Raw genomic sequence first — 25,831 nt, forward strand, 5'->3', positions numbered from 1 at the left:
ACACAGTCTGTCCAATCACGCTGAAGCATCTCTGCATCCTCCTCACGACTCACCCAACTTTGTATCATCTGCAAATTTGGAGATAATACACTTCCAAATAATTAATATGTATGAATATTTGGGGTCCTACCATAGATCCCTGCAGAACCCCACTAGTCACTGACTGCCAATCAGAAAAAGACCTATTTATGCTAACTCTTTGCTTCCTATCTGCTAACCAGCTTTCTATCCATCTCAATACATTACCTGCAATCCCTTGTGCTTTAACTTTACATAGACTATTATGTGAGATTTTGTTGAAAGCCTTCTGAAATTTTAAATAAACCACATCCACTGTATCTCCTCGGTCAACTCCACTAATTACACCCTCAAAGAATTGCATATTGATGAGCTGTGAGAGATTGCAATAAGATGTAGCAACTTTAAGAACAAAGATAGATGACCTGGGGGGGCGGGGGGGGAGGAAAGGAGGGTTATTGCATTGACAAATATATGGGGTAGTTTTAAAAAGGGGGGGTTTAAGATGGAAGAGAAAGGTCACAATCTAAACTTGAATTTTGAGGGTTGTAACGGGCCTAATCGGAAGATGAGATGCAGTTCCCCCAGCCTGCGTTGGGCTTCCCTGGAGCACTGCTGCAGCCAAGGACTGACATTTGGGCACGGGAACTAGATGCTGAGTTAAAGTGGCAATCATCAGGAAGGATGGGGTCATGCTTGCAGATTGCGCAAAGGTATTTCATAAAGTGGTCACCCCAGTCTGATCAGTCTCCCCAATGTAGAGGAGACTGCATTGGGAGCAGTGGATTGGAGGATAGCAAATGTGGTCCCATTATTTAAGAAGGGTAGCAAGGATAACCCAGGTAATTATAGGCTAGTGAGCTTGACGTCCGTGGTAGGGAAATTGTTGGAGAAGATTCTTAGAGATAGGATATATGCGCATTTAGAACTGAATAATCTCATTAGCGATAGACAGCATGGTTTTGTACGAGGGAGGTCATGCCTCACAAATTTGGTTGAGTTTTTTGAGGAGGTGACAAAAACGATTGACGAGGGAAGGGCCGTGAATGTCGTCTATATGAATTTTAGTAAAGCGTTTGACAAGGTCCCTCATGGCAGGCTGGTGCAAAAGGTTAAATCTCACAGGATAAAAGGTGAGCTAGCTAGATGGGTGGAGAACTGGCTTAGCCATAGAAAGAGTTTTAACAACACCAGGTTAAAGTCCAACAGGTTTATTTGGTAGCAAAAACCATTAGCTCTCGGAGCGCTGCTCCTTCATCAGATGGAGTGGAAATGTGCTCTCAAACAGGGCACAGAGACACAAAAATCAAGTTACAGAATACTGATTACCCAGTCCAACGCCGGCATCTCCACATCATGATTAGCCATAGAAGACAGATGGTAGCAGTGGAGGGGTCTTTTTCCGGTTGGAGGTCTGTGACTAGTGGTGTTCCGCAGGGCTCTGTACTGGGACCTCTGCTGTTTGTGATATATATAAATGATTTGGAGGAAGATGTAGCTGGTGTGATCAGTAAGTTTGTGGACGACACGAAGATTGCTGGAGTTGCGGATAGTGATGAACATTGTCAGAGAATACAGCAGGATACAGATAGGCTGGAACATTGGGCAGAGATATGGCAGATGGAATTTAATCCAGATAAATGCGAAGTGATGCATTTCGGTAGATCTAATGTAAGGGGGAGCTATACAATAAATGGCAGAACCATCAGGAATATAGACACACAGAGGGACCTGGGTGGACAAGTCCACAGATCCTTAAAGGTGGCAGCACAGGTGGAGAGGGTGGTCAAGAAGGCATATGGCATGCTTGCCTGTATTGGACGGGGCATAGAATATAAAGTTGGCATGTGATGTTGCGGCTGTATAGAACGTTGGTTAGGCCACATTTGGAATACTGCGTCCAGTTCTGGTCGCCACACTACCAGAAGGACGTGGAGGCTTTGGAGAGAGTACAGAAAAGGTTTACCAGGATGTTGCCTGGTATGGAGGGTCTTAGCTATGAGGAGAGATTGGGTAAACTGGGGATGTTCTCCCTGGAAAGACGGAGGATGAGGGGCGACCTAATAGAGGTGTATAAAATTATGAAGAGCATAGATAGGGTGAACAGTGGGAAGCTCTTTCCCAGGTCGGAGGTGACGAACACAAGGGGTCACAGGTTCAAGGTGAGGGGGGCAAGGTTCAACACAGATGTCAGGGGGGCGTATTTTACACAGAGGGTGGTGGGGGCCTGGAATGCACTCCTAAGCAAGGTGATTGAGGCGGACACACTGGGATCATTTAAGACTTATCTAGATAGCCACATGAACAGACTGAGAATAGAGGGATACAAACAAATGGTCTAGTTGGGCACATGAGTGGCGCCGGCTTGGAGGGCCGAAGGGCCTGTTCCTGTGCTGTATTGTTCTTTGTTCTTTGTTCAGTGAATACAACAGACCAAAAATTGAAACAAATGCAAGTGAAACACTATTTAAACTGAAAGGAGTGTGTGTCTATCATAGTGTAATAGTAGTAAGCATCTTCCTATTTGAATGTATATAACTGATGTATTTAGTGTGTATGAACATGCGCAAGTGACATCATTGGCAGCGTGGGCTTTTCACAGGTTTAGTTTGAACACTTTTTGGCAAATGGAATTGCAGTTCAGAGTGAGAATGTGGGGTGAAGATTTAGAAGCTAGTGAGGAATTTAACAACACCACAGAGACTGAGGCGGCGGGGATGGGGGACTTTCCATTTGTGGATTCAGTTGTACTCCTTCAGAATCACCACAATCCAAAGTCCTCTGTGATTGTCCAGCATTTCAAATTCCTTAGTTATTTTTGGAAGATGGGACAGTCTGTAGCTAACTTTGTTGCTGAATTATGCCAGCTCTCTGAACATTGAGTTTGGAGCACTACTGGAGGACAAGCTCCAGGACAGACTAGTCTGTGGCAATAATGAAGACAGCATTCAGTGTAGTTTGTTGGGAGAAGTCGCGCAAATTTCAAGAAGGCTCTAGAAATTTTTTCAGGGCATGGAAATGGCTGCCAGCAATGAAAAAGATATTCAAAGGCTAATGGCGGTACACAGGTGGGTGCAGTTCATCAAGTAAAGAAAGAGGCTGTCAGCGAAATGGTGAAAGTAGTGGAATGTTTTAGTGTGGAGGGACACACTGTGAATTATTGCAAATTTGTGGACGTTGTTTGTCATCATTGCAACAAAAAGGTCACTTACCTAAGAAATGCAGGGGTGCTAAGAGCAAGTTGAAGGCTTAGCAGAGAAATTCAAAAAGTGTGAAAAGTTACGCATCACCTGGAAAGCTCAGAGCGGGCAGAGGAGCACTCTTACAAAATGTTTAATCATTTAGCCTATTCAGTTCTCTTGTTGGGCAGCTCCAATTGTCCTTGTTCTTACAAATGACGGTACTGTGCGGATATGTGGACAGACTTACCAACTTACTAACTTCCAAGCTGGATGCTTACCTGCTGCCACAGGTAGAAGATTTGTTTTCAACTCTTGCAGGAGGCAAGATTTTCTCAAAACTTGACATGAGCCATGCCTACCAGCAACTTTTGTTAGAAGAGGACACAAAGCAGATATAACAAGGGCTTGTTCAAATACAACTGTCTGGTTTTTGGGGTGTCTCCCAGTCTGGCGATTTTTCAGAAGACAATCTGTTGCAGGGGATTCCTCATGTAGCAGTTTACTTGGACGACATCTTAATTACAGGAAAAATTGCGGAGAAGCATCTCAGCAACCTGGGTTGTGTAATGAGGTTTTTCAGGGGCAGGACTGTGTCTTAAGCGTAGCAAGTGCATTTTCCAGGCACAGAGTGTGGAATATTTGGGTCACAAAATCACAGTGCAGGCCCTGTTCCCAGTGGAAGATGAAATTAGACCTATCAAGGAAACTCCAAATCCCAAGAATGTGTCTGAGCTTAGCTCATTTCTGGGCATTTAGATGTATAAATGAAGTATTAAGATATATGGGCAGCATAACGATTTGCATGCTGTGTCTTCAGGCCACCATCTACCTCTTCACGAGATAAGTCCTGAAAGAATTCCTCCTCTGGAACTTCCAGTCCTCTTTGTTGAATGATGTTTACAGTTTGTACTATATCATAACTATGTTGCAAACTTAGGCTGGAAAGTATTGCAGGAAGTATAAAAGTTGAGGCTGATGGTCACTACGAGTGCCATTGGCACAACATGGCCACCTGCTGCAGCAGGTGTCTTCCTCAAGGAGGCTGCAGCGGTCTGCAGTACTGCTTCAGCACTGCTTCTCAGAAAGATCAAGAAAACAGCCTTTGTCCACCCTGTGAAGTTTAGTAAGGCCTTCTGAGCACATATCCCATTCTGTTGCTTTTCTTTTGCAAAAATATACTTCAATTTGTAAAATATCTGAAAGAACATTATAAGCATTTCAAAATGGCCATCCCAAAGTGCAACGATATTCACGTTTTCTACATAGATCATGTTGCACACTTGAGGTGCTTCCATACAATCAAAAGGACATTGCTCACATTTCAAAATGGTCATTCAAAAAGGTACAGTGGTATTTAAGTTGTCCAAATAGATTATGTTGCAATCTGAGGTACTCCAATACAGTTGTGATACATATAATATTCACTGTATATATTCAACGCGAGTCATACAATGTGAGGGGTTCCATCGAAGTTCCAGTCCCTTAGTGCACTATGGCTGAAAAGTCCTAGACAGTAAACGTTCCCCATCGTGCCTCTGCGGCGGCTGCCCCAAACTCTCGTGCATCCCTCACCACGTAGTCCTAGGCTTTGGAAAGTATGTTTCAACACACAGTTGGGGATAACTCTTTGCACCAGAAGCTTTGGGGAGACCAAAAAGTGTCTTTCACTAAATTGATGATTCTCCAGCAGCAGGTTATGTTTATCTAGGTTTGCATCCCTGGGAACAACCCATAGAAAACACAATCCTGTGTCATGTTGCTGCTGGGCATGAATCTCAACAAAAACCACCCTAACTCTCTCGAGGCCTTTGCAAAGACATATTCCACAAGAAGGTGGACAACAGTCTCTTCCTCACCATAGCCACGTTGGACGTGTGGATGGGGTGAGACTCGGGGGTGTAGGAAGGATCTGACCAGGAGGGCCTTTCTTACCACTAGCCAATCTATGTCATGGTGCTTGTTTGAAAGTTCTGGCGATGAGACATTCTACCAAATAACTTTGACAGTCTGCTCAAGGAACCATCTGACAGGATCTACAATCTATTTTCCCATCAGGGCCTCTAGAATGTCACATGCAGATGAATTTATGGTCAAAGATGTTACCCAGCATAATTTGTTCTATGAGGGACGGGTGGTAGAGCACTGTCCAACTACTTGGAGCATTCCACGGCAATGTGACCAGACCCATCCTTCACAGGTAAAGCAGGGGACAGGTAAAATCTCAGCGTAATGACATTGGTATTTGCGTACCAAGGGTCTACGCAGATCTTGATGCAGCCACACACAAAGGTGGCCATCAGGATTAGGGCAGGTTTATCCCTATTATCTACAGGCTTGTACATTGCATCCCTGTGAATGTGGCCCTTTTCCAATTTCCAGATAAAGTGGAAGATGGCTCGAGTGATTGCTACAGCACAGGAGCGAGGAATGGGCCAGACCTGCACCATATACAGCAACACTTGCTCCTCCAGTTTCTAACATATGTCTTCAGAACAAATGTCCTGCAGCTTCAGACAGTCTAACCTGATGGTGAATGGGACATGGTGTCAGTCAGCCCAGTTTCCAAAGAATATAGTCTCACTCTTGCTGTGATTTATCTTGGCACTCGAGGCCAGTTTGACATGGTCACAGATGTTGATCAGCCCGCGCAGTAACATTGGATCTGAGTAGATGATGATGTTGAAACCAAAAGAGAAAACGCTGGAAAATCTCAGCAGGTCTGGCAGCATCTGTAAGGAGAGAAAAGAGCTGATGTTTTGAGTCCAGACGACTCTTTGTCAAAGCTAAAAGGCATAGAAAGTGGGAGATATTTAAACTGCAGGGTGAGGGAATGAAAGATGAGTCATAGCCACAGAAACCAGGGAAACCAGTTAATAGCTGTCCATGGAGAGAATAAAGGCCATTTGGCCATTCACACCCTTATTCTCTCTGTGGACAGCTATTAACTGATTTCCCTGGTTTCTGTGGCTATGACTCATCTTTCATTCCCTCACCCTGCAGTTTAAATATCTCCCACTTTCTATGCCTTTTAGCTTTGACAAAGAGTCGTCTGGACTCGAAATGTCAGCTCTTTTCTCTCCTTACAGATGCTGCCAGACCTGCTGAGGTTTTCCAGCGTTTCCTCTTTTGGTTTCAGATTCCAGCGTCTGTTGTAATTTTCTTTTATTAGATGATGATGTTGTCCATGTAAAGGGAGTTTTTGACCAGAATGTCTCCACTGCCTGGGATCATCACACTTCTTATGTCTGAATCTTTCCTGATAGGCTCAGCAAAGGGTTCTATACAACACGTAAACAGGACAGAAAAGAGAAGGCAGTCTGGTCTGACTTCAGATTTAAATTGGAAAGCTTTCTGATGCACACTCATTGATTGAAACTGATCTACTGATGTTTATGTAGAGCAGTTGGATCCAACTGCAGATTCCCTTTCCAAACCCCATTTTTGAGAGCACATATATCATGTAAGCATACGATATTCTGTCAAGCTCCTTTTCTGGTCCAGATTGATGAGGCAGGTGTATGTAGCGAGGCTATCAGAGATCTTTCTTTCGGGTTCAGCACAGATTTGGTCAGGGTGGATCACTGACTCCAGAGCAGACCTCACCAGACTGGTGATGACCTTGGACAGAACTCTATAGCCCACGTTCAATAGCAAAATATGTCACCAATTTCAAATTTCTTCTCATTCCCCTTTTCCGCTTGTAAATGGGGATGACCATAGATTCTGATATGCTGCTGGCCAGAAACTTACTGTTGTATATTTCCAGCAGGTCTAGATCGATCCAGTCTCACAGAGCTCAATACAATTCGCTTCTGGGAGTTTTACTCTTCTCGAGCAATTAAAGGTCAACTCATCTAGAATTAACGGTTTGTCTAGGCTCTCTCATTCACTGTACTCTAAGACCTCCATGATAGACGACAGGAAGGATTGGGAAGCTGTCTGTCCATGGGCTTTGGCGCAAAAGGATTTGCGCTTCCTCAAAATGTCAGACTGTAATGACTTTACCAAGCCGCCTTCTACCTTCAGGCAGCTGATCACAGAGCTCTCTCTGTGTACCTTTTGGGAGAAGAAACTCATCCTACTCCACAGAGTGGACTCTGAACCGGAAGATTATCTTGGAGGCTTTGAAAGCAAAGAACAAAACTTACAGGCTGTTCAGCTCCTGGAGACCTCCTTGACATTGACCTCATTGACTGCAGCTAGAGCAGATTTTGCATGCTTTTCTGGAATCAGGATATTTCCTCCATAGTTGACTGCTTCCCACTAGTGCGTCAGGGATGCAAAGAGTTCCTCCATGTTCTCTGGTGTCAACAGTTTAACGTTCAGCATCCAAGTCCCTCTGCCAATACTCAGGTTCTCTAGTAAGTGACAGTTGGCCAGTAGGAAGCGGTCAGATTAGAACACCGGCTTGACAACAGTAGATCTGAGAGGTTTTACATGATTACCATCCCTTGGTCTGGGTTGGCTGAAAGACCTTACACAGTGGCCTTTCCCCATTGCACCATGGTGGCAGTTGCCCCAAGCTTGAGTGCGTCCCTCAGCACGTAGTCCTGCAACTTGGACTGTGTCAGTCCGAAACACTCAGCCGAGGGCAATTCTTTGCACTGGAAGATCAACAAGTTTTGGGCAGACCAAAGAGTGTCTTTCATGTTGATGATGCTCCAACAGCAAATGATGTTTGTCTAGGTGTGTGTCCCTGGGAATAGCCCATAGAGCACACAACCCTGTATCACAGAGCTGCTAGGGATGAACCTCGACAAATACCACTGCATCACTCTACCCCCGACCAAACATGTGCTGTCCCCAGAAGGAAGATCTGTGTGTGTAGGACAGGAAGGGAGACACCTTCCTCATCAGCCTGGACCAGGAAAAGACGTTTGACAGAATATTGCATATCTACATGATGGGTGTGCTCTACAAAATGGAGTTTGGGGAGGGAATCAGCAATTGGATTCACCTGCACTATACAAACACCAGTAGTGCAGTTTTAATCAATAGGTGGGAATCAGAAAACTTTCAGATCAAATCTGGAGTCAGGCAGGGCTGTCCTTTCTCCTATTGGTGCGTTGTATGGTACTGTTTGATGTATCCATTAGGAAATATTTAGGCACAAGACGAATGATGATCACAGGCAGCGGAGGCACTCAGGTCAAAGCCTCCCTGTACGTGGATGATGTTGCTGTCTTCTTTTGGATCCGATGTTGGTGTGCAGGATAATGAACATCTGCCACCAATTCAAGCTGGCATCGGGAGCCAAGGTAAACTATGGTAAGAGCAAGGCCATGTTCTTTGGGAATTGGGTTGACCGATCTTTTGTCTCCCTTCACCGTCAGGTCAGATTACCTAAAGGTGCTGGAGATATAGTTCAGAGCAGCTGTGGCATGTGCCAAAAACTGAGAGGAACATATTGCCAAGGTGAGGCAGGAACTAGGCATATGGGAATGATGCTTCCTCTCCATTGCAAGTAAGAACATGGTCATCAAGTGCTAGGTGCCTCCATGTTGCTGCCCATGGCCCAGGTCTAGCCCATATCCCGATCCTGTGCTACAGCAGTCACTCGAGCCATCTTCAAGGGCAGCATGCTGGCAGAGTGGTTAGGGACCCAGGTTCAATTCTGGCCTCATTCACTGTGTGGAGTTTGCATTTTTTCCTCATGTCTGTGTGGGTTTCCTCCAGCACTCCAAAAATATCCAAGTTAAGTTGATTGGCCATGTTTAATTGCTCCTTAGTGTTCGGGGGACTAGCAGGGTAAATAGATGGGGTTAAAGGGATAGGACCTGGGCGGGATTGTGGTCGGTGCAGACTTGATGGGCCTTTTGCACTATAGGGATTCTATTCTATAAAGTTCCGCTTGAGATCAAAGGTGAATCGTGTCTGAAGGGACATCATGTACAAATCTCCACATAAGGGAGGAAGAAACGTACCCAATGCCGTTCTCATCCTGATGGCCACCTTGGTGTGTTGCTACATCAAGTGGTGTAAAGATCCTTGGTACGCAATCACCAAGTGTGACCTACTGAGGTTCTGCCTGTCCCCGGTGTTGCGCAGGATGGGTCTGGCCATGCCATCGCAGAATGCTCCAAGTAGTTGGACTGTGCCATTATTGCCTGTCCCTCGTGGAAAAGTTTGTTCAGAAAATCACCTTCGACCACAAGTCCATCAAGCAGTGGTCTGCACATAACGTCCTCGAGGCCCTGAAGGAAAAGGAGTTGGTGGATCATGTTGGATGGTTCCCTGAGCAGACTGTCAGAGTCATTTAGCAGAACACCTCATTGCCAGAACTTCCAAACAAGCACCAAGACCTAGCTTGAGAAGGTTATTCCCCATAAGATCCTTCATGCTCACCCAAAGTCTCTGCGCCACCGCATATTGCCCTCAAAGCGGCTGTGAGCAGGGGATGGTCGCACATGGCCACGTGCAATGTGCTTTTACAAAGACAAACCCCTTCTTTTGCTGCCTTTTTTGCTACCTACCAGCAACTCCTCCTTCTTCATGCCTTTGCTGCTGGCATTTCTTTTCCTCTTCATGCTAATACTGTGGTCGGGATTTTCTGACCACTCTCGCTCCAAGTCCGGAAAATCCCACCAGAGGTCAACAGACCTTTGCTTGGTCTGTGTCCCGCCCGCTATGATTCCTGTGGCGGGCGGGACAGAGAAATTCCACTCTATGTGTCTAGAGCAGTACCCAGAATCATTTTTTCACTTTTCCAACAGTATATCGAAACAATAATCCACAACATAGCTTTAATTAAATAATGGCCTACAGTGAATTGAGAGAACATCAGTGAGTGCAGCAACCTTTATTTGCTGACAAGTTTCCATCAGGATTCCACTTGTTGCACTGGTTCAAATAGCATCAAGATCCCAACTGCATCACAGGAGCCAGAATTAAATATATTCATGAGCCTCCCGCCTCTCCACAGCAAGGGTTCATTGGTCCTGTGGTTCAAGAAGAAAGGTGAGTTAATTTCCTATTAAGTGACAATTATGGAAGATCATGCACCTACTGAGCAGCACAGGTACCTAATCCCAGAGAGTGACTTTTGTGGGGGGGTTGGGGTCAGTGAATCTTTATGATATTATGGTTCCTTATCCTTCAAATCTGCCATCATCACCCCCCACCCACAATAAACTGATAGCCCCTCTCTCCATGCAAACTACTGTCCTAACTTCAACATCCCTTTCCTCTGACGCTAAAGTTAAGAAAGCCCACCAACACCTCTACCTTCTCAGGAAGCCAAGGAAATTCAGCATGTCCGCTATGGCTCTCACCAATTTTTACAGATGCACCATAGAAAGCATCCTTTCCGAATGTATCACAGCTTGGTATGGCTCCTGCTCTGACCAAGACCACAAGAAACTACGAAGGATTGTGAACATAGCCTAGTCCATCACGCAACCAACCTCCGTCTACACTTCCTGCTGCCTCGAAAAAGCAGCCAGCATATCAAGGATCCCATGCACCGGGACATACTCTCTTCCATCTTCTTCCATCAGGAAAAAGATACAGAAGTCTGCGATCACGTACTAACTGACTCAAGAACAGCTTCTGCCCTGCTGCCATCAGACTTTTGAATGGACCTACCTTATATTAAGTTGATCTTTCTCTACACCCTAGATATGGTTGTAACACTATATTCTGCACCCTCTCCTTTCCTTCTCCCTTATGCGCTCTATGAATGGTATGCTTTGTATAGTGCAAGATACAGCAATTTTCACCGTATACGAATACGTGAGAATAATAAATCAAATTTTAAAAACGTATTGTTGCCTCCCAAATTCATGCCCATCTTTGTACTTCCATATTGGATCCCTCCAAACAGGTTTCTGTATCCACCACAATACTGAAAGTTTTCTTATCCAAGTCACAAATTACATTATTTGTGAATGTGACTATGATAAACTGCACCTTCTCCTCCTTCTTGACCCATCTGCAGTCTTAAATACCTCACAATTTCCTCCAATACTTCTCTGTCATCTAGGGGTAGAATAGCCCTTGCTTCCTTCCATTCTTTTTTATCCACCATAGTCAGAAGACCACATGCAATAGTTTCTCTTCAAACTATTGTACCATTACCCCTGAAGTTCTGCAAGGATCTATCCGTGGTTCCCACCTAGTTCTCATCTACATGCTGCCAGTCAGTGATATCATCCAAAAACAGTGTCATTTACAAAAAAACAGAAGTAATAGGAGCAGGAGTAGGCCTACAGATCTTTTGAGCCTGCTCCACCACTCAATTTGATCAAGGCAGATTTTGTATTTCAACTCCTCCTTCACACACTATTCCCATATCGCATGATTCCCTTAATATCCCAGAATTTATCAATTAGTGTTGAATATGACTCAACAACTGAGCATCTACAACTCTTTGGGGTGCAGAATTCCAAAAATTCACAGTGAGTGAAGAAATTTCTCATCCTCTCAGTCTTAAGTGGCCAACACTTTATTCCGAGGCTATGCCCGAAGTTCTAGACTCCCAGGCCAGAGGAAACATCCTCCCAGCATGTACTCTTTCAGGCCCCTTAATAATTTCATATGTTTCATTGAGAACACTCTGTCTTCTAAACTCCAGAGAATACAGGACTAGTATGCTCAATTTCTCCTCTTAACACAATTCCCTTATGCCAGGAATCATTCTAGTAAACCTGTGTTGCAGATCCACTAAAGCAAGAATATCTTTCCTTTGGTAAAGAGATCAAAACTGGATACAATACGCCACATGTAAGTTGATGACATCCAACTCTACCTCACCACCACCAATAAATAGTCAGACTGCCTGTTCAACATCCAATACTGGATGAGTAGAAATTTCCTCCAACTAAATATTGGGAAGACCCAAACTATTGTCTTTGGTTTATGGCACAAACTCCATCCCTCTCCCTAGTAACTGGTTGAGATTAAACCAGACTGTTCACAACCATGGTTTCACATTTGACCCAAGATGAGCCTCCAAACATATATTAGCATCATCACTAAGATCACCTATTTCACAGTGCCTGACTTTGCCCTGCTTCAGCTCATCTGCAACTGAAACCCTCAACCTCTAAATTTGAAGATTTATAACCCACTCCTGGCTTGTCTTCCACATCCTACCCTACGTAAACATGAAATCATCCAAAACTCTGCTACCCATTTCCTATCACCAAGTCCTGTTCATCTATCAGTCTTGTACTCATTGCCCTACTCTGCCTCCTGGTCAAGTAATGGCTTGAAAATTCTTAGCCTTCTTTTCAAATCCCTCTATGGCCACATTTTCCCTATCTCTATAAGCTCTACAACGCACTTGGGCAAATGTGAATTAATTAAGGAAAGCCAGCATAGAGTTGTTAAGGAAAAATCATGTTTGATAAACTTGCTTGATTTTTTTTCATGGGGTAACAGAGATGATTGATGAGAGTAATGTGGTTGAATTGACCTTACCTGATGAAGGAGCAGCGCTCCGAAAGCTAGTGGCTTTTGCTACCAAATAAACCTGTTGGACTTTAACCTGGTGTTGTGAGACTTCTTACTGTGTTGAATTGGTGTACAGACTTCCAAAAGGCATTTGAAAAAGTACTACACAACAAGCTGTTCAGCCAAGTTAGAGCCCATGGAATAAAAGGGACAATAGCAACATACATACTGTATTAGCAGAGTGATAGGAAACAGAGGAGTGGTAAATGATTGTTTTTCAGACTGGAGGAAGGCATACGGAGTTGGTGGTTCCTAAGGAGTCGATGTTAGAACTCCTGTTTTTCTAGATGTATATTCATTACCTAGATATGGGTGGTGTAAGTTCAGATACTGATTTTCAGTAAAACTTGACTAATTTCAGACTAAAGTTACTAAATAAGCTAACAGCTAAAGGAAGCTATCTTAAACGTGGTTTCCCAACAGCAAAGATCCTGTATATTGTTAAACTGAAAATGAATTAAAGACAATTTAGAAGTAGTGAACCTCAATTGATTATAATTGAAGATTTTAGGCAATTAGTAAATACCTTAAAAGCTTCTGTTATAGTATTTGAATAAAACATTAGTTTCTTCAACATATTTTAAAATACATGACACTGCAATTCTGGGGGAAGACAATTCATGTAACAGAAAGGAACATCAGATGGTAAATTGACATTCTGCAACCTTGAACAATAGCTTCAAACCGAAAGGTGTTGTCGTGGATTTCAGGAAGGGGGCCATGCTTCCTGACTGCATAGGGAATTCGCAGACGTAGCTAGATAGCAGAATTAATAGGAATACATATCTTGGTGCCAAAACCCAGGATCCCTTACAAAGCAAGATATAACTTGGAGATATTAAGACAAAGACTAAGAGTTGGGCTGATTTAAAATACAAATAGGTATGCAACGAGAGAAGCGAAATAAGCATCTGTGTATTTGAACAACATTTCTCAAAACTCAGAGTGGTTACAGTTACAGGATTGTGAAGCGTTTGGAAATTGACAATGGATGTACATAGATATTTAGTGGATCTCGTCTCTAAGTCAGCAGCTAATCAGAAGCTATCAACATGTCCTCTAGACGTATCAAAACCAGAATTCTGCTGTGTAACATCATTGAATATGTAATGGTGAATGATCTCTGAGCATTGTACATGACCTCCAGGAAAATATGTTTCAATGGGACAGGGTGTAAAAGTCACACTAAGAACTCGTTAATGGCCTTTCTCTGCACCTGTAGCTCTTCCTGAGAGTTCACATCTCTCAATGTAACGATATTAAAGTCTGCTGCAATTCTGCATCCAGTCAGGGTCTCATGGTGTTTGCTTTGTTTCTCTAGGCCATCCTCAATTCAGCAAGTAGTAGCCCTCTCTAAATTATAGACCCTAATAGATTTCCCCACAACAAAGGATATGTTGAGCAAAGACTGTTCCAGAAGAAGACAAGTCTCAGACAAAAGAATTGCATAATTTGTGTGAAGGGTTTTTGCTTAAAGTAACAATGGATAAGTGATGGTACATTCAAAATGTCAAGATTCCAGTTCAAGAATAAGCTCATTGTTTATAATGTGATTAAAATTAGCAGTTAATAGACCATTGTCTTCCATAAAACTGTCCCTCCGAACCAAGATTTAACTTGAATTTCTGACTGAGATTATCCCAACAATAACCAGAACCAAAAATAAAGTAATGTCTTAGGGAATGTCTCCCATCACCCTTTTGCTAGCCATGTTCTAACTGAAGAATAACAAAGGAACAAAGGAAGAGGTTACACTTTTGGTGTTTGATCACTGTTGGAGTAAACCCGAAATTAAAAGATACAAGATGGTTACCTGGCACAAAATGGACTCTGTGAAAAGACATTAAGATGTGCTGATTTAGGCATAGACATTGCATAACGAGCTAAATCCTGTTATTGTCTAATTACTACAGGAAATAAACCAGACCCAGATGATCACCTTAACTTAAGATAAGGCAGAACCGAAACAATGAGTTTTGTCAATGAGATCAGTCATTGATAGGGGGCGCATACTCGGATAACGATGTGATAACTGCTAGTGTCCCTACTTGTCTACTCTCCGAAATGTATAACAATGTGATAACTGCTAATGTCTGTACTTGTCCACTATTTGAAAATGTATAAAAGAAGCTCAGCTGCCATTTTAAAGTTGAGAAGGTGACTGCGTGCACTGCGGAGAGCCCAGCGCTTCTCCCAAAGCTTTGTCCAATAAACTGCACGTTGAATCTTTAAATCTGACTCCAAGTGGTGATTTACCCCCAAAAACAATCATCCACTGTAAATTGTAAAGTCAGTTGGATTGACTTCATGTTTCGGCTTATTTATTGAGGAATTTGCTCGTTTGTAGAGAAGGTAATGACTTGATTTTGGTTACAGACGTACCTTCTGAATTGAAATTGAGAGCTTGTCTGTACGATCACATGAGCCCCATACATTCAGATTTAAAGGTAATTTGATATTATAACTCTTCTAATTCATATTTCTCTTCAATTAACATTTTTTTGATTTACGATCTGAAGTTCCTTGTCTTACCCTGTGGGTCTACGTATCATTAGAGGTTAAGACAAATTACTAAGTAGATTTGGTAACTGGGCTTTATCCGAACTTCTACCCCAAATTCTTGGTGTGCAGGGCATAATTTCAAAATCTGCAGATGACCCAATGTGCAATGTGAATTGTGAGGAGATAATGAAAAACTTCAAAAGGACATGATTTGGTGGAATGGGCAGAGAAGTAGCAGATGAAATTCAGTGCAGAGGAAAATAAAGAGATTCATTTTGATGGAGAGAACAAGGAGAGGCAATATAAAGAGTACAATTCTAAAAAGAGTGTAGGTTCATAGGGACCTGGAGGTATTTGTGCATAAATCACTGAAGATGGGCAGGCAAGTTGAGAAAGTGATTTATGAAGCATACAGGATCATGGACTTTATAAATACTGAGCACTGAGTACAAAAGAAAGAAAATTATGCAAAACTTTTATAGAACACTGGTTCAGCTTCAACTGAAATATTATGTCCAATTCTGGGCTTCACAATTTAGGAAGGATGCGAAGACACTAGAGGAGGTGCAGGAAAGAGTCACAAAAATGGATTCAAGGATGAAGAACTACAGTTATATGGATGTCAGAGAAGCTGAAGCTATTCCCCTTAGAGAATGCTGAGAGATTTGATAGAGTGTTGTGCTTGCCGCACAGTCTGTTTTAATCCTAAGACGGTGGACAAATAACTGCGAGTAGACATCTCGTTAGTACAACCAATATTTATTTAAGACACACAATCAATAATCACCCACCCAACCAACAATAAGTTGTCTTACAGAAAATACTAGAGTTCAAGTCCAATACAAGACCTTGACTTAACTCTGCGTGACTGGCAAGTACCCAAGCAGATATTGGCCTTTATCTGTGCGCTGGTCTCGGTCGTCCTCTGCGTAGTCTGGTCCTTTGGTCTGGTCTGGCACTCTGGCTCTGGTCTTCCTCTTTCTCAGGTGTGGTGGCTCTCCTCGTGCTGGTCGTCACTGGCGATGGTCACCGTTGTTGTAGCTCGTTCTTGGGGTCAGAGAGAGAGAGAGAGAACCTCTGTTGTGCAGCATCTTTTATCCCTCCTTGGTTTTGTGAGCTTTTTGGGCGGTCTCCTGATTCTTGTCAATCAATCGATCAGGGCTTGATCACCCTGATCGATAAGAGTCCAATCAGGTGCTGCCACGCCGATCTCTGGGTGTGTACCCAATGGCCATGCCTGTAGGTGCTGGAGGCACGTAGGTCACATACCTATTTCCCAAATAAGGGGTTAAGGTAAACAAGTATGTTTGACCAGAAAGTGTGCATTGTCTTTGGGATAGCCTATTTCCTGTGTATTCAGTCGTCTGAGTTGCAGCCTGTTTATCTCTGTCTTTTAAGCTGCAGTCTGCTATTTCAGTGCTTGTCCAATTATCCCAGCTTGCTCTGTAAATCACCATTTTAGGTGGCCCATTTGGCCACAGTCCCCCCTTTGATCCTGAACACAAAGCGTGATGGATCACAAACTCAGGACCAGTATCTGTCAGGAATTCCTCAACCACTCAACAGTCAAGCAAGACCCAGGTATTGGCATGCACAGTAATAATACATCCCTACAACATATTGACATCCCAAAAGCTACAGACAACAACACTCTACAAATACAAACAACCACATATTCTAAACACCATGATTACAATAAGCTAATTATAAATCAACATTCAAACAACAAAGCATTACAATAAGTATTCGCGAGTCCAGGGCACATTCCGATATTAAGATTTTCAACTGTCCATTAGTGCAAAGTGCAATCCAGCGGGTTCTCTGTAAACATTCTGCTAATGAATTAGAGGGGACCGTGATTTGCGGGCGGACCCCACGTCTTGTCGTTGTGTCAAACCACAAATAGCCGGGATATGAAAAGTTCATCTTGCTTGAAGTGTCCTGCGTGCTTATCCTGATGATGAGTCCAATGAGGTAGATCCTAGGTTGCATCTTTGTCATTGTCCATCATTGTCCTGAGGAGATCAATGTAATTTCTGCTGTTATCGCGTCTAACATTTGATGTATATATATGTATTTAAACTGTCCATGCCCCCCCCCTGTTTTTTTTTCTGAAGCTGCATTATATTCAGATAATCCACTGGCAACAGATGTGACTCCCAAGTGACAACATTCTGTTCAAAGGACCATGCCAACTGATGAAAGTATAACAAATGACATTTGATTTTTAAAAATCAGTACACAGTTTTCAAGAAATGTGTTTTAAAACAAAAGACCATCAGTTTGCTTTCAAAGAGTCTTGCAATAAGTTACAGGAAGAGGCTGCTGTGTCGGGAGATCTTCCATTACTTTTCGGTGGCAAGGAAAATGACTCAAAAGTAACTGGGTACATTGCTGGCAATATCCAACTTGCGTTCTCAATCCCTCGACAGACGTTCCATGCCAATTTTCCAAGTGAAGACATTAAAATTCATTAAAAGTCACATGGCTTTTATTTAAAGAAATGTTCAATCCTCATAAAGAGTTAACCGAGTCAACAACTGGATAACAAGATTAATCATGGTGAAAATGGTTTTCTAGCATTTTAACATAAAGGCAAATCAAATTTCATCAGATAGTGCTTTCTGCGGTTCCAGGAGCCATTTTAGGAACAAGGTGGGAGGTTGATCCTGAATCTGGCAGAAATGCTTTTGTTGTTTTGATCAGTCATAGTCCCTGAATGAGCAGCCTCCATAACCACCACCACCACCATAGTAGTATCCACCTTGGCCCTTGTGCCCACCTGAATAGCTATCCCGGTCTCCCGTATTGTACTGGCTTCCGCTGCTATAGCCGCCTTTCCTGTCACTATCCCAATAGCCACCTCCTGCTCCTCTCCTGCGGCCACTGTTACTGTAGCTGCCGCTATAGCCGCCTCAACCATACCTGCGGCAGCCTCCAGACGTGTTCCTGGCATGATCCACCCAGATCTGGCGCCCATCGAGGGATTTTCCATTCACCGCCTGCAGCGCATCCCTGGCATCCTCTAGGTTTTTGAAAGTGATGAAGCTGAAACCGCGGGACGCCATGGTGTCTTTGTCTTCAATCACTTCCACCTCAGAGATCTGCCCGTACTTGGAGAAAACCTCTTCCAGGGACTGCTCATCTGTGTTGAAGTTCAGGCTGCCGACAAACAACTTTCCTGCTTCAGTCATGGTGGTGGAATTGCTGTGCACTTGGAGCTGGCCTAACTAGTGGAGCCGGTGGTCTTGGGGACCGTGTATGTGGTGGGGGTCTTCTACAATCTGGCTGTGTCCTGGCTGCCCGCAATTAAAACATGTCCCTCTATCGCTCCCCGGGGCTGCTGTGTAAGGTGGAGCTGTACCTCTCTGGTGTTGGGGATCCCCTCTATCCTCGTTTCTCCATACTGGACCCTGGCTATTCCTCATCGGAAGCATTCTCGCCTCCCTTTCTGACCATGACATTGGGGCTCCCTGAACTTCCTGTTCCCAGACTCGAGCTAAGTGTCGGAGAACCCATGCTTCATTGTGTGTGGTCTCTACGGGGTCAAAATTAGCGCAGGCTTTCTTGCCTTCCTCTGTGGTGTGCGAGACTAATGTCCCAGCCCATTTGGATGAATCAGCCTCATTTAATCTAGCCCGATCTAATTTCCCATACACTCCTGTGAAGTGGATCCATAAACGACCGGCAAAGGCAGTCGGATGTTCCTCTTTCCTCTGTCTACATTTTTTTAACCCATCTATAGGATCCTCTTTATTAAACCCTACCGCGGGTCAATATCACTTCCTTAATTTCGTTTAGGGTTTCTTCCCCGACATTTTGAGGGGCTGGCAGGGCAGACCGTACAGAATTGCTTAAACACATGACTATCAGCTTCACTTCTTCCCTTTCATCCAGTCCATGCATTATCTTCTGCTGCTGAACATCCTCAAAGAAACTGTGTGGATCGGCCGACAGCTGAAAGGTTGTGATTGTATTTGTGATCTAGGCCTATTGTGCCACCATAAATGGGGTTGTATATGTAACAGCTGGGCCCTGAGACTCTCCTACCCGACGTTCAGTCGTCACTGGGTGCATCGGTACTGGAGGTGAGTCTGGGGGCGCAGTGGGTATGACTTCCCATGGGAAAGATGGTGGTGGACCCCAATCCTCGGTTTGCGTAACGTAAAGTCTGGCATTCTCCTTTAACTCTCCCCAATCCGCATTCTCTATCTCCTCTTCCTCTTCCTGAAGGTTCACATAAATCCGTTTTGAACCGATAATAGGGATTCCAGCCGTGAAATTTCTCGCTGGCATTTGGAGTGGTCAGCGGTTGCCTGTCTCTGTTCTTTACTGGCTTGATGTAGCGCTTTTATTGCCGCCTGCAGATCAGTGCACTTAGCTTCCAATCGTGCTACTGCCTGCTCGGCTTCACCTTTCGCCAAGACAGTGCGCTGGGCGTCTTGGTAGGCTCTCTCATACTGGGTTTGAAAATTGCCCAGATGTAATAAATTTGCCTGATTGGTTCTCCTTAATTCATCTACCTCTCTGTCCTTTTTGGCTCCTATCTGCTCTATCCTCTCCTGCTGCTGTTCCCTTGGTTTCTTAATCTCCTCCTCCTTTTCCTCCTGTGTCTGCTTCGATTCCTCCAGTTCCTTACGAACTGTGTTTAATTCTTTTTCTGTTCCTAGCAGCTGTCCGAAGCAGCTCACAATGGCAATTTCTTTCTCAGTTTTGTCTGCCCGTTTTCCCTGAACTTTCCTTAGATCATCCCAATACTTCTGCCCTAGGGATCCCGGTCCCGTCTCAGTATTGGCACAAGATTCTGCCCATAGGGGCCACCCTTTCTTCTTAATAAATTCCCTGATTTTTGTTTCCCATATGGGACACCTCTCTGTCTCTGTGCTGTTTCCTGCCATTCTATATTCAACGACAAGGGGTAGGGAGTTGATCGGACTGCGGGTACGGCTTAGGGCTATGTTCCGGTCCTAATCCCTCTGGATTCTAATGCAAACCTACGGAGTTTACCCTATCCTCTTGTTAGTAACAGTGCATGCACAATAAACAATTTCCCGAAAGCAGTTATTTGTCCAATAAGGAGTTTACACTTGTTGGCTCTGAGTTTTAAATAATCGTTTAATGTAGATTCTGCGGGATTCGATATCAGAGCAACAAAGTTACTACTTGTCGATGTCCTGGCGGAGTCGCCAATTGTTGTGCCTGCCGCATAGTCTGTTTTAATCCTTATATGGTGGACAAATAACTACGAGTAGACATCTTGTTAGTACAACCAATATTTATTTAAGACACACAATCAATAATCACCCACCCAACCAACAATAAGTTGTCTTACAGAAAATACTAGAGTTCAAGTCCAATACAAGACCTTGACTTAACTCTGCGTGACTGGCAAGTACCCAAGCAGATATTGGCCTTTATCTGTGTGTTGGTCTCGGTCGTCCTCTGCGTAGTCTGGTCCTTTGGTCTGGTCTGGTACTCTGGCTCTGGTCTTCCTTCCTTCTCAGGTGTGGTGGCTCTCCTCGTGCTGGTCGTCGCTGGCGATGTTCACCGTTGCTGTAGCTCATTCGTGGGGTCAGAGAGAGAGAGAGAGAACCTCTGTTGTGCAGCACCCTTTATCCCTCCTTGGTTTTGTGTCCTTTTTGGGCAGTCTCGTGATTCTTGTCTTTCATTCGTTCAGGGCTTAATCACCCTGATTGATAAGAGTCCAATCAGGTGCTGCCACACCGATCTCTGGGTGTTTATCCAAAGGCCATGCATGTAGGTGCTGGAGGCACGTAGGTCACATACCTACCTCCCAAATAAGGGGTTAAGGTAAACAAGTATGTTTGACCAGAAAGTGTGCATTGTCTTTGGGATAGCCTATTTCTTGTGTATTCAGTCATAGAATCATAGAAACCCTACAGTGCAGAAAGAGGCCATTTGGCCCATCGAATCTGCACCGACCACAATCCCACCCAGGCCCTATCCCCATATCCCTACATATTTTACCCGCTAATCCCTCAAATCTACGCATCTCGGGACATTAAGGGGCAATTTGGCATGGCCAATCAACCTAACCCGTACATCTTTGGATTGTGGGAGGAAACCGGAGCACCCGGAGAAAACCCATGCAGACATAGAACATAGAACATAGAACAGTACAGCACAGAACAGGCCCTTCGGCCCACGATGTTGGGCCGAGCTTTGTCTGAAACCCAGATCAAGCTAGGAGAACCCAGATCACACGAGGAGAATGTGCAAACGCCACACAGACAGTGACCCAAGCCGGGAATCAAACCCAGGTCCCTGGAGCTGTGAAGCAGCAGTGCTAACCACTGAGCTACCATGCCGCCCGAGTCATCTCAGTCGTCTGAATTGCAGCCTATTCATCTCCATCTTTTAAGCTGCAGTCTGCTGTTTCAGTGCTTGTCCAAATATCCCAGCGTGCTCTGTAAAACACCATTTTAGGTGGCCCGTTTGGCCACAGTGTTCAAAATGATGAGGGATTTGGACAGCCAATAGAAACTGTTCCCATTGGCAGATTGATTGCAAACCAGAAATCACAGATTTTAAAAGATTGACACAAGAAGCAATAGCGACATGAGGAAAAGCATCTTTTGCACAACAAGTGGTTGGGATCTTGAATGCACTGCCTGAGAGTGTGGTGGAAGCAGATTCAGTCTAGACTTTCAAAGAGAATCGGATAATTAACTGACAACAGAGGATTTGCAGGGCTATAGGGAAAAGACCTGTCCAGATGAGTTACTTTTCCAGAGCCAACAAAGACACAATCAACCAAATGGCTTCCTACTTTGCTGTGGAGATGCTGGCGTTGGACTGGGGTAAACACAGTAAGAAGTCTCACAACACCAGGAATGCGAGTCTTTACAGGTAATCAAGTTTTAAAGGTACAGACAATGTGAGAGGAGAGAGCGTTAAGCACAGGTTAAAGAGATGTGTATTGTCTCCAGACAGGACAGTTAGTGAGATTTTGCAAGCCCAGCCAAGTTGTGGGGATTACAGAGTGTGACATGAACCCAAGGTTTTTTGCTGTGGCACATCGGAACTGTCGATCGATGAGTCGAGCGCCATATCCTATTCTTATGAGGGCATCTTTCAGTGTCTGGAGGTGTCACAGACATGCCACAGCGAAAAACCACACCAACCTCCTCAGAAGACAGACACGGGACACGGTGGACAGAGTACCCTTCGTCGTCCAGTACTTCCCCGGAGCAGAGAAGCTACGACATCTTCTCCGGAGCCGTCAGCATGTCATTGATGAAGACGAACATCTCGCCAAGGCCATCCCCACTTCTTGCCTTCAAACAACCGCACATCCTCAAACAGACCATTGTCCGCAGCAAACTACCCAGCCTTCAGGAGAACAGTGACCACGACACCACACAACCCTGCCACAGCAACCTCTGCAAGACGTGTCAGATCATTGACACGGATGCCATCATCTCACGTGAGAACACCAACCACCAGGTACACGATACATACTCTTGCAACTCGGCCAACATTGTCTACCTGATACGCTGCAGGAAAGGATGTCCCGAGGCATGGTACATTGGGGAGACCCTGCAGACGCTACGACAACGGATGAATGAACACCGCTCGACAATCACCAGGCAAGAATGTTCTCTTCCTGTTGGGGAACACTTCAGCGGTCACGGGCATTTGGCCTCTGATCTTCGGGTAAGCGTTCTCCAAGGCGACCTTCACGACACACGACAGCGCAGAATCGCTGAGCAGAAACTGATAGCCAAGTTCCGCACACATGAGGACGGCCTAAACCAGGATGTTGGCTTTATGTCACGCTATCAGTAACCCCCACAGCTTGCCTCCTGGACTTGCAGAATCTCACTGGCTGTCCTGTCTGGAGACAATACACATCTCTTTAACCTGTGCTTAACGCTCTCTCCACTCACATTGTCTGTACCTTTAAGACTTGATTAGCTGTAAAGACTCGCATTCCAATCATTATTTTGTAAATTGAGTTTGTGTCTTTATATGCCCTGTTTGTGAACAGAACTCCCACTCACCCGACGAAGGGGCAGCGCTCCAAAAGCTTGTGGCTTTTGCTACCAAATAAACCTGTTGGACTTTAACCTGGTGTTGTGAGACTTCTTACTGTTCCTACTATGCAGCAGGGGAGGCAGTGGTGGTAATGTTCTGGGGATCCAGGTATAAATATCACCATGGCTGACAGTGAAATTTGAATTCAACAAAAGTCTGGAATTAAAAGTCAAACAATGACCATGAAACCACTGTCGCTTGTCGTAAAAACCCATTTGGTTCATGAATGCCCCTTAGGGAAGGAAATCTGTTGTCCTTACTTGGTCTGGCCTATATGTAAGTCCAGATCCACAGCAATATGGCTGACTCTTAAATGCCCTTGAGAATGGGCAATAAATGCTGGCTCAGCCTGCAGTGCCCACATCCCATGAACAAAGTAAAAAAATGATTTTGATTTGATTTATTATTGTCACATGTATTAACATAGAGTGAAAAGTATTGTTTCTTGCACGAAATACAGACAAAGCATACCGTTCATAGAGAAGGAAACGAGAGAGTGCAGAATGTCAAATACAGTCAAAGCTAGGGTGTAGAGAAAGATCAACTTAATGCAAGGTAAGTCCATTCAAAAGTCTGACAGCAGCAGGGAAGAAGCTGTTCTTGAGTCGGTTGGTACGTGACCTCAGACTTTTGTATCTTTTTCCCAAAGAATGTGGAAGACAGGATGTCCGGGATGCGTGGGGTCCTTAATTATGCTGGTTGCTTTGCCGAGGTAGCGGGAAGTGTAGACAGAGTCAATGGATAGGAGGCTGGTTTGCTTGATGGATTGGACTACATTCATGACCTTTCGTAGTTCCTTGAGGTCTTGAGCAGAGCAGGAGCCATACCAAGCTGTGATACAACCAGAAAGAATGCTTTCTATGGTGCATCTGTGAAAGTTGGTGAGAGTCATAGCTGACATGCCAAATTTCCTTAGTCTTCTGAGAAAGTAGAGGCCTTGGTGGGCTTTCTTAACTATAGTGTCGGTATGGGGGGACCAAGAAAGATTGTTGGTGATCTGGACACCTAAAAACTTGAAGCTCTCGACCCTTTCAACTTCGTCCCCATTGATGTAGACAGGGGCATGTTCTCCTTTACGCTTCCTGAAGTCGATGACAATCTCCTTCCTTTGTTGACATTGTTGCCGCAACGTTCACCAGATTCTCTATCACATTCCTGTACTCTGTCCCATCATTGTTTGAGATCTGACCCACTATGGTGGTGTCGTCAGCAAACTTGAAAATCGCATTGGAGGAGAATTTGGCCGCACAGTCATAGGTGTATAAGGAGTATAGTAGGGGGCTGAGAACACAGCCTTTTGGGACTCCGGTGTTGAAGATGATCGTGGAGGAGGTGTTGTTGCCTATCCTTACTGATTGTGGTCTGTGAATTAGGAAGTTCAGGATCCAGTCCTGGGATCCGGGATGATGGTCATCTTCTTGAAGCAGATAGGGGCCTTAGATTGTTGGAAAGAGATTTAAGGTTTCTGTGAATATCCCCGCCAGCTGATCCACGAAGGATCTGAGTGCTCGTCTGGGTATCCCATCCGGGCCAGTTGCTTTCCGTGGGTTGACCTTCGAGAAAGCTGCTCTGACATCTGCAATGGTGACCCCAGATACAGGTTCATCCAGGGCTTCCAGGCTGGAGGGCATGCTCTCACGTTGTATGATTGTATTCCACAACCTTCCATGATATCTACATCCCTCTAACCCTGGCCTCTTTATACAACGTAAGAGTTTTAACAACACCAGGTTAAAGTCCAACAGGTTTATTTGGTAGCAAATGCCATTAGCTTTCGGAGCGCTGCTCCTTCGTCAGATGGAGTGGAAATCTGCTCTCAAACAGGGCACAGAGACACAAAATCAAGTTACAGAATACTGATTAGAATGCGAATCTCTACAGCTAACCAGGTCTTAAAGATACAGACAATGTGAGTGGAGGGAGCATTAAGCACAGGTTAAAGAGATGTGTATTGTCTCCAGACAGGGCAGCCAGTGAGATTCTGCAAGTCCAGGAGGCAAGCTGTGGGGGTTACTGATAGTGTGACATAAAGCCAACATCCCGGTTTAAGCCGTCCTCATGTGTGCGGAACTTGGCTATCAGTTTCTGCTCAGCGATTCTGCGCTGTCGTGTGTCGTGAAGGCCGCCTTGGAGAACGCTTACCCGAAGATCAGAGGCCGAATGCCCGTGATCGCTGAAGTGTTCCCCAACAGGAAGAGAACATTCTCGCCTGGTGATTGTCAAGCGGTGTTCATTCATCCGTTGTCGTAGCGTCTGCATGGTCTCCCCAATGTACCAAGCCTTGGGACATCCTTTCCTGCAGCGAATCAGGTAGACAACGTTGGCCGAGTTGCAAGAGTAGGTACCGTGTACCTGGTAGATGGTGTTCTCACGTTCTCGTTATACAACCCCAATTTTAATTGCTCCATCATTAATGTCAGGGTGACCAATTCTTATAAAATAAGGGACGTTTCAACCAAGGGTGGAATATTGGAGCTCATGACTGCCTCCCCCTGTTGAGAACATCCACAGAAAACAGAGGCACAGACAAGGCAGCGGACGATCGATGGGGTCGTCCATCCTGTCTGCCCCTCTACCGCGGCTACGTTCGCGGCCAGGTGTCCCTGGAGAGGGAGGAT

General features: G+C 44.6%; 1 pseudogene; it reads right to left on the bottom strand.

Moving 5' to 3' along the window:
- Positions 1–17,857: 17,857 nt before the first annotated feature.
- On the bottom strand, positions 17,858–18,349 carry LOC144506134 (RNA-binding protein 3 pseudogene; annotated as a pseudogene).
- Between the last annotated feature and the right edge of the window lie 7,482 nt (positions 18,350–25,831).

Source organism: Mustelus asterias, chromosome 17 (assembly GCF_964213995.1).
Source record: "Mustelus asterias chromosome 17, sMusAst1.hap1.1, whole genome shotgun sequence".
Lineage (NCBI taxonomy): Eukaryota > Metazoa > Chordata > Chondrichthyes > Carcharhiniformes > Triakidae > Mustelus > Mustelus asterias.